Source organism: Protopterus annectens, chromosome 4.part0 (genome assembly GCF_019279795.1).
Source record: "Protopterus annectens isolate FY-2018-M chromosome 4.part0, PAN1.0, whole genome shotgun sequence".
Classification (NCBI taxonomy): domain Eukaryota; kingdom Metazoa; phylum Chordata; order Ceratodontiformes; family Protopteridae; genus Protopterus; species Protopterus annectens.
Window position 1 is genome coordinate 56,392,894 of NC_056733.1, and position 15,341 is coordinate 56,408,234.

General features: G+C 48.0%; 1 protein-coding gene across 1 annotated transcript in view; it reads left to right on the forward strand.

Annotated features, from left to right (window-relative positions):
* The window catches only part of RPTOR (regulatory associated protein of MTOR complex 1), a 5,042,670-nt gene that overhangs the window by 976,042 nt on the left and 4,051,287 nt on the right, over nucleotides 1-15,341 (forward strand). The window lies entirely within an intron of this gene.

The following is a 15,341-nucleotide window of genomic DNA, read 5'->3' on the forward strand; positions in this document are numbered from 1 at the left end:
GGAAAAGCCAAAAGTCTTTTAGTAATTGCATAACTTACCTAATTTACAATTACCATATGCTTCTTCAGCATACTTAGAGCTGGACCCCCAGAGCGATGTAACAATCTCCTGCCCACCCACGATTTTTAGTGCTATAAACATTGCTCACCTATGTTTAGTCTTCTGTGTTCAGAAGCAATAAAACTTGATATTGTTTTAAAGGCTGCAAAATGCACTTTTCTTTTTAGACACACACACACACACACACACACACACACACACACACACACACACACACACACACACACACACACACACACACAATGTTTTAAAAGAAAATTGTGTTTCTCACCTTTAACCATGATCTTTAAAGTTACAGAAACAATAATACCTTGTTAGGAATAAAGTAAGAGAGTTCTTTGTCTGTGTAGGATGCTGATGTTCATCGTGTTTCACTGTTGCAGTCATTACAATTGGGTTATCCTGCTGGCAGGCTACCCGCAGTCGGCCTGAATTCCAAAGTCTAGGTCTGGCGTCGGTTGCTGTCGCCTCCTCCCTGATGTCAGTGCGCCAGGGGAATAAAAGATGCAGCCGACACCATTTTCTTAAGTCTTTCTTGCCGTGCGGTGCTCGAAGCAAAAGCAGTTCGCAAGTGCCGGTCGGCCGACTCCTGAGATTTTCAAGCTTGAATTTCAGATCCGAAGTCTTCATTAAAAGCTAAGTACCCCGTTGGGGAAACTGTTTTCTTGCTCCAGACCGATGTCAGAAAACGTTAATAATTGTATTTCTTGTGGGAAGCAAATACCCCATAAGGATTTTCATTCTTACTGCATTCCTTGCCTAGGCCCTGACCACGACATTGCTAGTTGTCGGTTTTGTGCTAGATTTAAGCGTCGGTACGATTTTGCATTTCATTACTTTGGCAGAAGATGTAATTATATAATGCCGTCAGAATAGCTGACTACCGGAATTTACAAAAAACGCAAGGAAAAAGAGAAGGACAGACATCTGAGGTCCAAAAACAACGAGGCTTCTTCTACGCCAGTCGCCGGTTCTCAGTGAGGTACTTTCGCAGCCCCTGACGACCGCTGCTTTAGAGCCACAGGCCGATACTGACTCCCACATGGAGTCAACCAGGCCTCCAGAAACTCAAGGTGTTGGACCTTCGGAAACCATTCCCTCAGATGGGTTGGGAGCCGCTGAGCAGGCATCTGCTTCTGAGGGCGTTTTCAGACCTACACAGTTATATGTTAAAACTACTTCAGCTACAAAGGCAAAGACTAAAGCAGCTTTAAAGACAAAGAAACGAGTACAACAGCCCCATGGGCAGGCCTCCATGCCTAAAAAACAGATGCTCAAAATGGCCGAAGACCTAATTACTTTGATCAGGGGTTCTCATCCCCCTCCTGACAAGAGGCCTAGGCAAGAGGTAGATTATGAATCTTCAGATAAGGTTTCCATTTCATCTGATTCCTCTTCTGATCAGGAATACTCTCTTCCTCCTTATGAGAATTCTGATGCTGAAGAATCTGTTCCCTCAGCTTCTCCTCCTGAGGATTATTCTTTTGGGGAAACACTGCATACCATGAGGGAGCATTTCCACTGGGAGAGAGCCAAGATTATTCAGAATCTAAGAAAAGGCTCAGAGACTTTCTTTTACTGCCTCAGCACAGGCCCCTGGGCTATTCACCTGTGCTAGACATTGTAGATGATGTATTTTCACCTGTTAAGCCAGACACATACTACAGGGTCCCAGACTTCCACACATTTTTTTTTAAAAACCCTGCTGCTGTCCCAGAAACTATCTCTCAAGGTCCCAAGGGGGTCAAGGCTTCCACTGCAAAAAACCCTACCCCCTCTGACAGAGATTCCAGGGCACTGGACAGATGGGGAAAAAAGATTTACCCTTCTGCTACCTTGGCTATAAGGGCTTTAAATTGTCAATTTCACATGCTTAAATATCAGCAATACATTATGTCACTGCTTAAACAGAAAATGTTGACAAATTCTGAATGTGCAGAAAATAAAGAAATGCAGGATTTATTGCATGCAGCTGAATAAGTTGTAAAGCATACTTTACAATGTGGATGTTCATCGTGTTTCACTGTTACAGTCATGACTGTAGGGTTCTCCCCTGCCGGCAGGCAGTCCTCGGTCGGCCAGAATCCCAAAGTCTGGGTCCGGCGTCGGCTGTTCAGCCATGCTCCCTGACGTCAGAGCGCCAGGAGTGCAAAGCTGACAGCCGATGCCATGATGTTCATCGTGCATACAGCTGCAGTAATCACATATGGGTTCTCTGCCATCAGGCGGGTCCTCGGTCGGCCGAATTCCAAAGTCTTGGTCTGGCGTCGGTTGTTGTCGCTTTCTTCCCTGACGTCAGTGCGACAGGGGTATATAAGTCACAGCCGACGCCATATTCTTCAGTCTTTTTTGCCGCGCGGTGCCCGAAGCAGAAGCAGTTCGCAAGTGCCGGTCGGCCAGCTCCTGAATTTACGAAAAATTGGAAACCGAAGTCTTCTTTAAAGCTAAGTACCCTGTTGGGGAAACTTTTCTTGCCTCAGACCGATGTCAGACAAAGTTAACAATTGTATTTCTTGTGGGAAGCAAATACCGCATAAGGATTTCCATTCCATCTGCATACCTTGTTTAGGCCCAGACCACGACGTGTCAGGCTGTCGCTTTTGTGCTACTTTCAACAAACGCACTATTAAGCGTCGGGCGGAGTTCGCCCAACATTATTTTGGTAAAGCCTTTGATTATAAAATGTCGTCGGATACTCCGACTACCGTTTTGTCCAAAAAACGCAAGGACAAGGACCGACACGCGAGGTCCGCGGTCTCCACCGACACCACGCCAAAACCGGCTGCACGTGGTCCGGTTCTCAGCGAGACGCCTATGCAGTCCCTGACTACTGATGACACTTCCTTGGCGGTGTCTTCTGTACCCGAGACCGCTGGTACCTCGGCCCTTACTCAGACTACAACCACCGAAACCACTGTGAGTGTTGAGCCTCCTAATGTGGACAGGTCCACTTCCACCCAGGGTGTATTTAGACCCTCTTCTTCCTTTTCCATTAAGGCCTTCACTAAGTCCAAATCAGCCATGCATCCCAAGAGGCCTGTTGCACAGGGCCCATCCCCAGGCCCCATGCCTAAAAAGCAGATGCTTAAAATGGCTGAGGATTTAATTACCCTTATCAGGGGTTCCCAACCCCCTCCAGACAAGAGACCCAGAGTGGAGGAAGATTCTCCCTCTTCTGAACAGGGCTCCATTTTCTCCGAACATTCTGATGTAGAGGAACATTCGTACTCCCCTTATGAAGATTCTGATGCAAAACAGTCCATTCCTTCTGTATCTCCCCCAGAGGATTTTTCTTTTGGGGAAACCTTACACACCTTGAGGGAGCACTTCCATTGGGAAGGCCAAGACTTTTCTGATTCCAAGAAAAGGCTTAGGGAATTTCTTTTGTTACCTCAACACAGGCCCCTGGCTATACCTCCTGTCCTGGACATACTTGATTATGTTTACTCGGAGGCTAGTCTTAACCCGGATTCCCTGCCTCCTGCCCCAGTCAAACCTGATAGGTACTACAGAGTTCCTAACTCTCACCAATTTCTTTTCAAAAGCCATAATGCTGACCCTGAAACCATTTCTCAAGGCCCCAAGGGAATGAAGGCCTCTACTGCCAAGAATCCACTACCCTTCTGAAAGAGAATCTAGATCCTTAGAAAGCTGGGGAAAAAAGGTATACACCTCGGCCACCCTAGCCATGAGAGCCTTAAATTGTCAGTTCCATATGCTTAAATATCAGCAGTTTCTGTTATCACAATTAAGAAACAAAATGTCTCAACCTGAACAACCAGATTTGAAGGAATTGCAGGATATGATGCATAGTGCAGAACAAGTGGGTAAACACACCTTACAAATGCGGCTATGATGCCTTAGAGGCCTCAAGTAGAGCTGCTGTTACAGGATCAGTCAATCGTAGACATGCCTGGCTTAGGGAACAAAGCTTGCCTGATCATGTTAAAGCTAAACTACTAGATGCTCCTTTACAAAAGGATGTGCTATTTGGTACTAATGCTGAGGAGATACTACGGAAAATGGAAGAAAAAGCTAAATCTATGCAAACTGTCAAGGCTTTTCTACAGGTACAGCCACCTCGTTTTAGCAGAAATTGGCCTTCTAAAAACTGGTCCTTTCCAGCCACGGACAAGCCCCAAAGAGGTAGATACAGGCGCACAAGGGGCAGAGGACAAATCTCAAGGATCATATAGAGGCAGACAATGGCAAACTCCAGCACCAAGAGGTGGCGAAGACAGTGCACAACAATACAGAAAGCAAACCCATTGACTTCCTCCTTTTCATGCCAAGCCAGTCTTAGCTGGCAGCCCCCTTGGGAGGAAAGCTGGCACTATTTACAAGAAATTGGCACATTATCACAACAGACAAATGGATCCTGGACATTATAAACAGAGGCTACAGATTTCATTTTCACACTCTTCCAAAAATGAGAGGCATGCCAAACCTGCCACACAATCAAAGGGCAGAGGCGCAAATACAAATTTCAAAACTCATGGACATGAAAGCTATTCAAGAGGTTCCTACTCACGAACAAGGTCAAGGTTTTTATTCCAGACTTTTTCTGGTACCAAGAAAAGGAACCGACTGGAGACCCATTTTGGACTTATCCATCCTAAATACATTTCTACTGCACAAAATTCAAGATGCTCACATTACAGCAGCTTCTTTCCATGCTGGGCAAGGAGTTTTGGCTGGTAACATTGGACCTCAAGGAGGCATACCTGCATGTCCCAATCAGACAAAGCTGCAGAAGATACCTCAGATTTCTTGCAGGTTCAATCCACTATCAATTCTCTGCATTGCCCTTTGGCTTATCTACTGCGCCCAGAGTATTCACGAAATGCCTGGCATCAGTAATTGCCTACTGCAGACTTCAAGGGATACAAATTTACCCTTATTTGGACGATTGCCTGATCCAAGCGGACAGCAAGCACACACTTCTGGAACATCTGGCTTATGCAACACGGTTACTGAATTCTCTGGGATACACAATCAACAAAGAGAAATCCAGGCTAACACCATCTCAGAAAATAACCTTCATGGGTGCCAACTTGGACACAAACACCCAGATGGCCTGTCTTACGCCAGAAAAACAGGGGCAACTAACTCAGTACTTCAAAACACTAGCAAATTGTACCAGGCTTACTGCAAGGAAAATCCTGCAGGCTCTGGGCTTCATGGCATCTTGTATTCTTTTAATCCCATGTGCAAAGTTGCATATGAGAAAACTTCAATGGTACCTAAAAAACCTATGGTCTCAACACAGCCACAATTTGGAAACAATAATACCAATAATTCCATGTTTGCAAAAGGAATTTCTATGGTGGGCCCAAGCATGTCAAACAAACACAGGTCTCCCATTCTGCAAGCCTCAAGCAAATCAAGTCATCACAACAGACGCCTCAGATTACGCCTGGGGGGCACACATGACAGGCAGGTGCATTCAGGGCAAATGGTCCCAAAAGGAAAAGCACCTTCACATCAATCAAAAAGAAATGCTAGCAGTGATAAATGCAATTACAGCATTCAAGGACCTCTTGCATCCAGGACAATTATTGATAAGAACAGACAACACCACAGTAATGTGGTACATAAACAAACAAGGAGGAACACATTCATATCCCCTGTGCAGACTAGCCATGACACTTTGGAACTTGGCTCTGGAATGGCAAATCGAACTTCAAGCACAGTACTTGCCAGGTTTGGAAAACACGCTGGCAGACAATCTAAGCAGAAATATGACAGATCCACACGAATGGAAGTTGCATCCACAGGTGTTTACAAAGATAATCCAAGCATGGGGAAGGCCAGACATAGATCTCTTCGCCTCCCACAGGAATCATCAATTGGAAAAGTTTTGTTCAAGGACCTATCATCCAAAAACCTGGAGAGTGGACGCCCTTTCATTCAGTTGGACAGCATGGACAGTGTACGCTTTCCCACCTCTGCCTCTTCTAACCAAGGTGCTCTTGAAAGCAAGAGTAGACAGACCGAAGATGATACTGATTGCTCCAGACTGGCCAAGACAGCACTGGTACCCACTCCTAAGGAGCCTAACACATACTCCTCCCTGGCCTCTACCTCTAATGCCTCTTCTGCTGACTCAGCACAGCTACAAAACTCTTCGCAGTCAGCTGAAAACACTCAATCTCGCTGCATGGAAAATTCCTTAACATCACAACAGACCCTACTCTTCAAAGAGGTGCAGGATGTCATTCTGGAGGCCAGAAGGCCATCTACTAGGAAGAATTACTCTGCAAAATGGAAACGGTTTTGCTCTTGGAATGAGAAAAAAGGCCAGGACCCTAGAAAACTGAATTTGCCTCGGGTATTACAGTATCTAGCTGAGCTGCTGAACAGTGGACTTTCATTTTCCTCCATAAAAATCCATGCCTCAGCCATTTCTGCAGAATTCAACACGGATCCACCGTTATTCTCTCACCCACTTTTAAGGTAATTCCTCAGAGGGGCTAAGAATATAAGACCACCAAGGAAACAACCAGTGCCAGCCTGGGATCTTAATTACATTCTAGAAAAATTAACATTGCCTCCCTTTGAACCAGCTGCCTCAACAGATTTGCAATATTTGTCCTGGAAAACAGCTTTCCTTCTGGCCATTACCTCAGCTCGTAGGGTTTCGGAACTACAAGCCCTCATGGCTGTGCAGCCCTTTCTCATCTTCCATCAGGACAGGGTTTCCCTTCGAACCAACCCGTCATTTATGCCTAAAGTGGTATCGAGGGTAGCTTTAAATCAAGCCATACACTTACCTACCTTTTACCCCAATCCTCAAAACAAAGGGGAAAGGCTGCTACATTCCATAGACATCCGTATACAGCTACGTTATTATTTGGACAGAACAAAGCCTTTCAGGAAATCAGAACAACTTTTTGTGTCCTATGCTGTAGGAGCTCAGGGGAAGCCTGTTACCAAACAGACAATTTCAAAATGGATAGGCCACTGCATACGATTTTGTTACTCCTGTCATGGGAAATCTGTCCCTGTAGGCATCAGACCCCACTCCACCAGGGCCACAGCTACCTCTACAGCCTTCCTCAGAGGAGTTCCTACCAAATATGTTTTGGAGGCAGCCACATGGAGTTCTGTACATACCTTCACAAGACACTACCACCTGCCTTTATATTCCAAAACTAGAGCAGGCTTTGCTACTGCTGTGTTGCAGGGCATTCTGGCTCATCCCAGTTCCACCTAGTGCCTACCACCCTGTGCGTAGCTTTGGGATTCTACCCATATGTGATTACTGCAGCTGTATGCACGATGAACATAGTACAGATGTTAAGTTGTCAAACTCGCCTTCATTCTTGCTGGATGGGTTCGGAGCCGATCCTCTGCTCCGACTCGGCACTTGCTAAGCTCGAGAGCTAATTTTACCAGCTCGAGGCAACCCTATATCCCATGATGCAAGGCGTGACTACCTCAGATCTCGTTTGCCGCTTCGCGAAGAGGTCTCCTTTTACCAGCTCAGGTAAAATTGTAGTATTTTATACTAAAGTTCAGTCAAAAAAATTTTCTTTTTTCCTGATTTCCTTTCTTAATAGTTAGTTTTAACTAATACCTAACTATCTTGCCCTATATTCCCTTTCTCCTTTATATAGGGATAGTTTTTCCTCCCTTCAGGCCTTAAGCCTCCTTTCCATTAATTTTCTGTCAGGGAGTGTGTGTGTGTTTTTCAGTTTTTCCCTATATTTTATTAGATAACTGTGTGACTGGTGTGTGTCTGTGTTTTGTGTTTGGCATACCATGTCAAAAGAAGTAAAGGTCTCAGGCTTCAAGAAGTGTGACTCATGCTGTCAGAAAATGTCTCTGACAGACAGTCACACTTCTTGTGTGTACTGCCTGGGGCCTTTACACCTGCAGGACTCCTGTGCTATTTGTCACTCCTTCAGCCAGAGAGTCCTGCAGGAACGTCGTAACAAGTTAATTCTTCGTGGCTTGTTGAAGCCAGAGGGTTCCCCGACCAAGACTGGGTCGGCAAAGCCCTCTAAGCCACCTAAAGCCCAGGCTGTGGTTCTTAAGCCTTCGGCGGTGGCTCCGACTCCTTCGGAGTCGAGATCGGCTCCAGCTGGAGCTGATCTTTCTACCACTGAGGTGGTGGTATCGGCGCCGACTGGCTCTGATACACTTGCACCTATGTCGATGTCGGCTCCGGCCGGAGCCGACATCTCCTTGACCAGGACTGGTGCCAATAAGCTGTCGGCTCCATCTGGAACCGAAGGGTCTTTGGCTCTGATGGCTCCTTCCAAGAAGAGATCTCGGTCCCCTTCCCTACAGTCGATTTGCTTGGCACCGGGATCTCCTCTACTTTTGGAGCGGAGCCATCGGAGCCGATCTTCAAGGTCTTCCAGGCTGTCAGACCATGACTTGGAGAGGGTGGTAAGTAGACTGCTGAAGTCACAGGCACTGGCCCAGATGCTCCATAGCCTGTCTCAGCAGACGACCGCTATCCCTCACCCCCTGAAATTCCTCCTCCGACTCTCCTTCAGAGTTCGGAGCCGGAGCTTCTCGGAACGTTGACCGTGGGTGCACCGGAGCAGATACTTCCCCTGTCGGCTCCGTCGTCTTCGACTCCGATTTCCTCCATGAGACCTTCCTTGGAGGGATCCGGTCGTCGAGTTTCCCTTGTCGGCTCCGAGGGGGCGAGTGGCATCGGACCCTTGTCCGACCCCGCTCTCCCTCTTGGAGCTTTGGCATTGGTGAGCTCGGCACTGACATCGGACTCTGAGCCTTCTCTTTCGGTGGGACCGGGGATTCCTGTCTCTTCGGAGCAGGAGTCTTCTGGCCTCCCTGGGAGGGGAGCCTTTGAGGTGATGAGGAGTGTTCTAGTCCCGGAGCTGAGTCAACGGTCAATTCCATTAGCTCCTCCCTCTTCGGTGCCTGTTGATGTCTCTTGCCATTCTCTTGCTCCCGGACTCAGAGATCCATCGCCCCAGGTTTCCCCATTGGGAAGAACTTCCTCTTCTGAGGTTTCTCCTGATCCTTCCGGAGAACCCCCGCGTAAGAAGACGTGCAAGAGGAAGCACACAGACTCCCCCGAGTCTACGACATCACATACCGACTTAGATGAGTCGGAGGGTTCCCCACGGTCCCCCTCTGAGGATGTCTCCTTTTCAGACATCCTGGAACTCCTTAAGCAGAGGGGGAACTGGCCTTCCATTAACCCCTCCGAGGATGAGTCGGTATACCTGGAGGCTTTTGGATCTCGACCCTCCACTTCCTGGGTGTCTCTGCCTTTCGACCCGCTCATGCAAGTGGTGGCTCGAAAGGCGTGGGCGGCCCCGGATTCTGTGGAACCAGTCCCCAGGAGGCCTTCAAAATTCATCACGGCCCCCACAGACAAACAGTTTCTTACCAAATTTGTCCCTGTTGAGGCCATGGTGGTAGCGGCTGCCACCAAGAAGGAACTTGCCGATCTTTCTGTACCTGTCCATCCTCCTAACAAGGACTCTAGGACCATGGATAGGTACGGTAAGCGGATGTTTTCTTCAGCGACCTTTGCTATGCACTCGCTGAACTATCTCTGTCACTTTACCCGGCTTCAGAGAGACATTCTCAAGGAACTAGGTGAGGTAGTTCAGGATCCGTCAGCTGCTGGGGCTCAAGAAAAGATTGCCTCGCAGCTAGGAATCCTAAATTCTATAACTAACTCCTCCATGCGGCTCATTTCTTATGCAGCCGATGGGGCGAGTAGAGCCGCAGGCACAGGAGTGGCACTTAGGCGTCAGTCCTGGATGCGGCTTTGTAATTTCGCAGATCCCTTTAAGGCGTCCTTCACTAATACTCCCTTCGATGGTTTGGCTTTGTTCGGGCCTCAGGTGAAGGACACATTGACCAGGTGTGAGCAAGACGGCAAGACTCTTTCTGCCGTAGGAGTCCATTTCTCCACCCCTTCAAGACCCTATCCCAAGGGTCAGAAGGGGGGGGGGAATGTGGTTTCGTAAATCTCAGGGAGTCACGCCGGATGCACGTGGTCAGTTTACCCCCAGAGGCAGAGGGGGTAATAACAATAGATGCCGCCCTAAGGGCAGAGGGGGTCCGCAGAATCAGGGTAGCAGGGAGCCTCTCTCTGATAAACCCTTCCAGCATCCCTGAGGTGTTGCCCGACTGTCCACCCTTGGAGGCAGTCGGGGGAAGATTGTCGCTGTACCCAACAGCCTGGCTTTCCCTTTCTCAAGACAAATGGGTACAGTCTATCATATCCGAGGGTTACAATATCCCTTTCGAGAGATATCCCGTTCCTCATCAATCCCTTCCAGGCGTTTCACCCGGTCTAAGGGAATTGGCAAAGCTGGAGGTATCAAAGCTCCTAGCAAAAAGAGCCATCCAACTAGTGCCAGCAGACCAAGTAGGATCCGGAATCTACTCAAGATTCTTTTTGGTCCCCAAAAAGACGGGAGATTGGAGACCAATTTTAGACCTCAGCAAACTAAACAAGTTTGTCAAGAAGGCAAGGTTCCGGATGGTCACGCTTCAGTCCATTCTATCCTTTTTGGGCAAGGACAACTGGATGTGCTCAATAGACCTTCAGGATGCATACTATCACATAAAAATTCACAGGCGCTCCAGAAGGTTTCTCCGCTGTCGGCTGGGAACCAGTCATTTTCAGTTCAGAGCCCTGCCCTTTGGCCTCACTACAGCCCCCAGAGTGTTCACCAAATGCATGGCAGTGGTCACGGCTCACCTGAGACGTCAAGGATTCCAGGTGTTTCCGTATCTAGACGACTGGCTCCTCTCTGCCACCACCAGGCATCAACTTCTCAAGGCCAGGGACTACACTCTTCACATCTGCAACCAGTTAGGGATCTCTATAAACTTCGAAAAATCTTCATTGTCTCCTTGCCAATCTATTACCTTTATAGGCGCAGAATTGGACACTGTCGGGATGTCAGCAAGACTCACAAACCAAAGAATTCTGGACATCCAAAAGTATGTTCGGATCATACTACTCAACAAAAAGATCAAGGCCAGATTTGTCCTGAAGGTGCTAGGTCTTATGGCTGCGGTCATCGTACTGCTTCCTTTAGCTCACTTCCACATGCGTCTTCTGCAGTGGATGTTGTTCACCAGTGGATGTTGTTCACCCAGTGGTCATTCCAGCAGCTTCCCATGTGCCACGAGATCTTCGTGACGCAATCCTGCAAGAGTCACCTAACCTGGTGGATGTCTTCTCCACAACTCCATCAGGGCCGACTGTTTGTTCCCCCAGTTCCGGTTGCCACAGTCACTTCGGATGCCTCTCTGATTGGGTGGGGGGGCATTATCAGGGCAGGATGGTCCATGGCACTTGGCAACCCATAGAATACCATCTGCACATAAATGTCCTAGAGATGAGAGCGGTGCTTTTAACGTTGCAAGCCCTCAGCGACTTTCTTCCTTTAGGGACTATTGCAATTCAGACGGACAACATGTCCGTAGTCTGGTATATCAACAAACAGGGCGGGACCAAGTCCTATCCACTGTGTCGAGAAGCTCTCAGACTTTGGCAATGGGCAATCTCCTCTCATCGGTTTCTGATAGCAACGCATATCCCCGGGAAATCCAACCTCTTAGCGGACAGACTGAGCAGAGCTATTCTCATGCCACACGAGTGGTCTCTCAAACAATCAAGTAGTGGACGAGATTTTTCAGAAGTGGGGCATCCCTTGCTGCGACCTTTTTGCTACACCCCAAAACAGCAAAGGCCCAGACTTCTCCCTCTTTCCACTACCAGGCCATCCCCCCAGAGGCGCTCTAACCCAGGATTGGCCCCGGGGACTTCTTTATGCCTTTCCTCCATTCCCGCTGATACCTCAAGTGATTCAGAAAGCTACCGTCTTGAGAGTCAAATTGATTCTCATTGCCCCTTACTGGCCTCAACAAATTTGGTTTCTGTCCCTACATCGTCATCTCTTGGTTCAGCCTTGGCATCTGGGTCCAATTCCAGATCTTCTGACCCACCATTCGGGTCATCTGCACCAGGCCATTCATTCTCTCAACCTCACTGCTTGGTTGCTCCACTTCCTTTTTTCCTTCCTTAGCCAGGCTTCCTATGATTTCTACTCCCGTGCGAGATATCATAGTAGCTTCTCTAAAGTCCTCTACCAGAAGGATATATGCTAGTAAATGGCAGCGTTTTTCCTTCTGGGCAAAGTCCAGGGACATAGATCCCTTTACTGCTCCAGTGCAGTCTGTCTTGGACTTCCTAGCTGAGATTTTTCAGTCGGGCTCTTCTTTCTCGACAGTTAAGGTTAAGCTGGCAGCGATCTCAAATTTTCATGTTGGCTTAGTGGATCAAAACATAATGTCTCACAAGCTTTGCAAAGCCTTTCTTAGAGGGATCTTTCTACTGAAACCCCCAGTCAAAGATCCCCCTCCGGAATGGGACCTAAATTTAATGCCGGCATCCTTGATTCTGTCCCCCTTTGAACCAGCTGCTACATGCTCATTGAAATTTCTTTCCTGGAAGACAATTTTTCTGGTTGCTGTTCAGCCAGGAGGGTGTCTGAACTTCACCCTCTCTCTGTCCGTCCCCCATACTTTGTTTTCCACAAAGAGTGTCTTTAAGAACTAATCCATCTTTTTTGCCCAAGGTTGCTTCCCAGACGAATATTAACCAATCTATTGAATTGCCATTTTTTTTCCCTAATTATTCTGACAGAGCGGAACAGAAACTTCATTGTTTGGATGTCCATCGCCAACTCAGATATTATTTGGACAGAACTAAACAATTCAGAAAATCTGATCAACTGTTTCTTTCTTGTGCAGAAAACAGGAAGGGTCTTCGGTCTCCAAGGTGACCTTATCCAGATGGCTCTCTTCTATCATTTCTCATGTTTATCTCCTTAGGGGCAAGCAACTGCCCTCGAAACCAAATGCACATTCTACCAGGCGCCTAGCCACTTCCACAGCATTTCAGGATAGGCTGCCTATTGACACCATTTGTGCGGCAGCCACTTGGGCCACTCCTCACACCTTTGTCTCTCATTATAGATTGGACTTGGCCTCCAGGGACAGGGCTAAGTTTGGTTCCACAGTTCTCAAGAGTCTGTTCCATTGAGCCACCCAGGATAGAGGTGCTACGGACGCAGTCCCATCCAGCAAGAATGAAGGCGAGTTTGACAACTTAACATTAAGAAGTTATGTACCTACCATAACGTTCCATGTTAGTTGTCTTCTCTCGCCTTCTTTCTTGCGTCCCTCCCTCCTTCCCCCTAGCCTGGACAGACCTTGAAGTTGTACTCTTCGCTGGGTACAGTTCATTCTTTCTATGGACCCCCAGTAGGAAGTGTCACTAGTCTCTAGTGGTTATTTGCTTTTTCTTTCCACATTTAGTTCCTCCTCTTCCTTTCTGGGAAGAAGGTTACTGACCGGGTTTTTTCATAGCTACCAAATGAGATCTGGGGTAGTCACGCCTTGCATCATGGGATATAGGGTTGCCTCGAGCTGGTAAAATTAGCTCTCGAGCTTAGCAAGTGCCGAGTCGGAGCCGAGGATCAGCTCCGAACCCATCCAGCAAGAAAGAAGGCGAGAGAAGACAACTAACATGGAACGTTATGGTAGGTACATAACTTCTTATTTTGTACCTACCATAAATGTAGATGTTCGAGTGCTAATACAGCTGCAGTACAGGTTTCCCTCCCTCCTTCCCCTCTAGGTAAAGGACTAGTGGCTAACACCTCCTCATACAACCTATTTTGGGTTATCCTCCTATGGTGTATTTGCTTGCAACTACTCTTTTTTGATAACATTGCATTGCTTGAAGATATTTATATATATATAGATATATAATTTATGTATTGCCTTCCTTTTGGGGGCACCTGACATCTGGGGCAAGAAAGACAGAAGAATATGGCGTCGGCTGTGACTTATATACCCCTGTCGCACTGACGTCAGGGAAGAAAGCGACAACAACCGACGCCGGACCAAGACTTTGGAATTCGGCCGACCGAGGACCCGCCTGACGGCAGAGAACCCATATGTGATTACTGCAGCTGTATTAGCACTCGAACATCTACATTTATGGTAGGTACAAAACTGTACTTTCTCCAGTCTTTCTTGCCGTGCGGTGATAGCAGATGTCCTTCAAGAATGCAACTGCAGTCATAACATATGGGTTGTCCTGCCTCAGGCAGCCCTCGATCGGCCGTATTCCAAAGTCTGGGTCCGACGTCGGCTGATGTCGCATTTCTCTCCGACGTCAGAGCGGCTGGAGTACATAAGCATCAGCCGACGCCATTTTCTTCAGTCTTTCTTGCCGCGCGGTGCCCGAAGCAGAAGCAGTTCGCAAGTGCCGGTCGGTCAGCTCCTGTATTCTTCGATTCCGAAGTCATCAAAAAAGCTAAGTACCCCGTTGGGGACCTTTTCTTGCCTCAGCCGATGTCAGAAATTACTGAAAAAGTTAACAATTGTCTTTCTTGTGATAAACAAATACCTCATAAGGATTTCCAGTCTTACTGCCTTCCTTGCCTTGGCCCAGACCACGACATCTCGGCCTGTGTAGCCTGTGCTCGCTTCAACAAGCGCACTCTCAGGCGCCGGGCGGAGTTCGCTGAAGACTTTTTCGGCGAAAAATTTGCTTATACAATGCCGTCGGAACTTCCGACACCGCAAACTCCCAAGAAACGAAAAGACCGGGACCGACATCCTCGGCCCGCGTCTACCACAGACTCCGCGCCAAAACCTACCGCGAGTGCTCCGGTTCCCCCTGAGACGGTTATTCCACCGCTCCGAACCGAGGACACCGCATTACCGACGACTCCGATTCTGGATATCACCCCGACGCCAGTTATCGATTTTCCTCCGGATACCGAAACCGAGGAAATGCCCGAGACCATTGCTGTAGATAAGGTCACTCCTGCATGTGGAGCTGCCAGGCCTCCTATGGCCATGTCTATTAAGGCCTACACTAGGGCTAAGGCAGCCAGCAAGACCAAGCATCTTACTGCTAAAGCCTTACCTCAGCCTACCCCAGAGACACAAATCATGACTATGGCTGCTGACTTAATTTCTATGATTAGAGGTTCACAGGTCCATCCTGAGAGAGGATCCCAGCCTCCTTCTGATAAAAGGCCCCGGGTTGAACCCTCTGACCCTATTCCTTCAGATGAAGATTCTGAGGACTCCGTCCACTCAGATGGCCAGGAAGAGCTCTTCCAGACCTATGAGGACTCTGATGCAGAGGATTCCATCCCCTCGGCCTCCCCTCCTGAGGATATTTTTTTTGGGGAAGTTCTGCATACCATGAGGGAACATTTCAAGTGGCAAGGCCAGGAATATTCTGA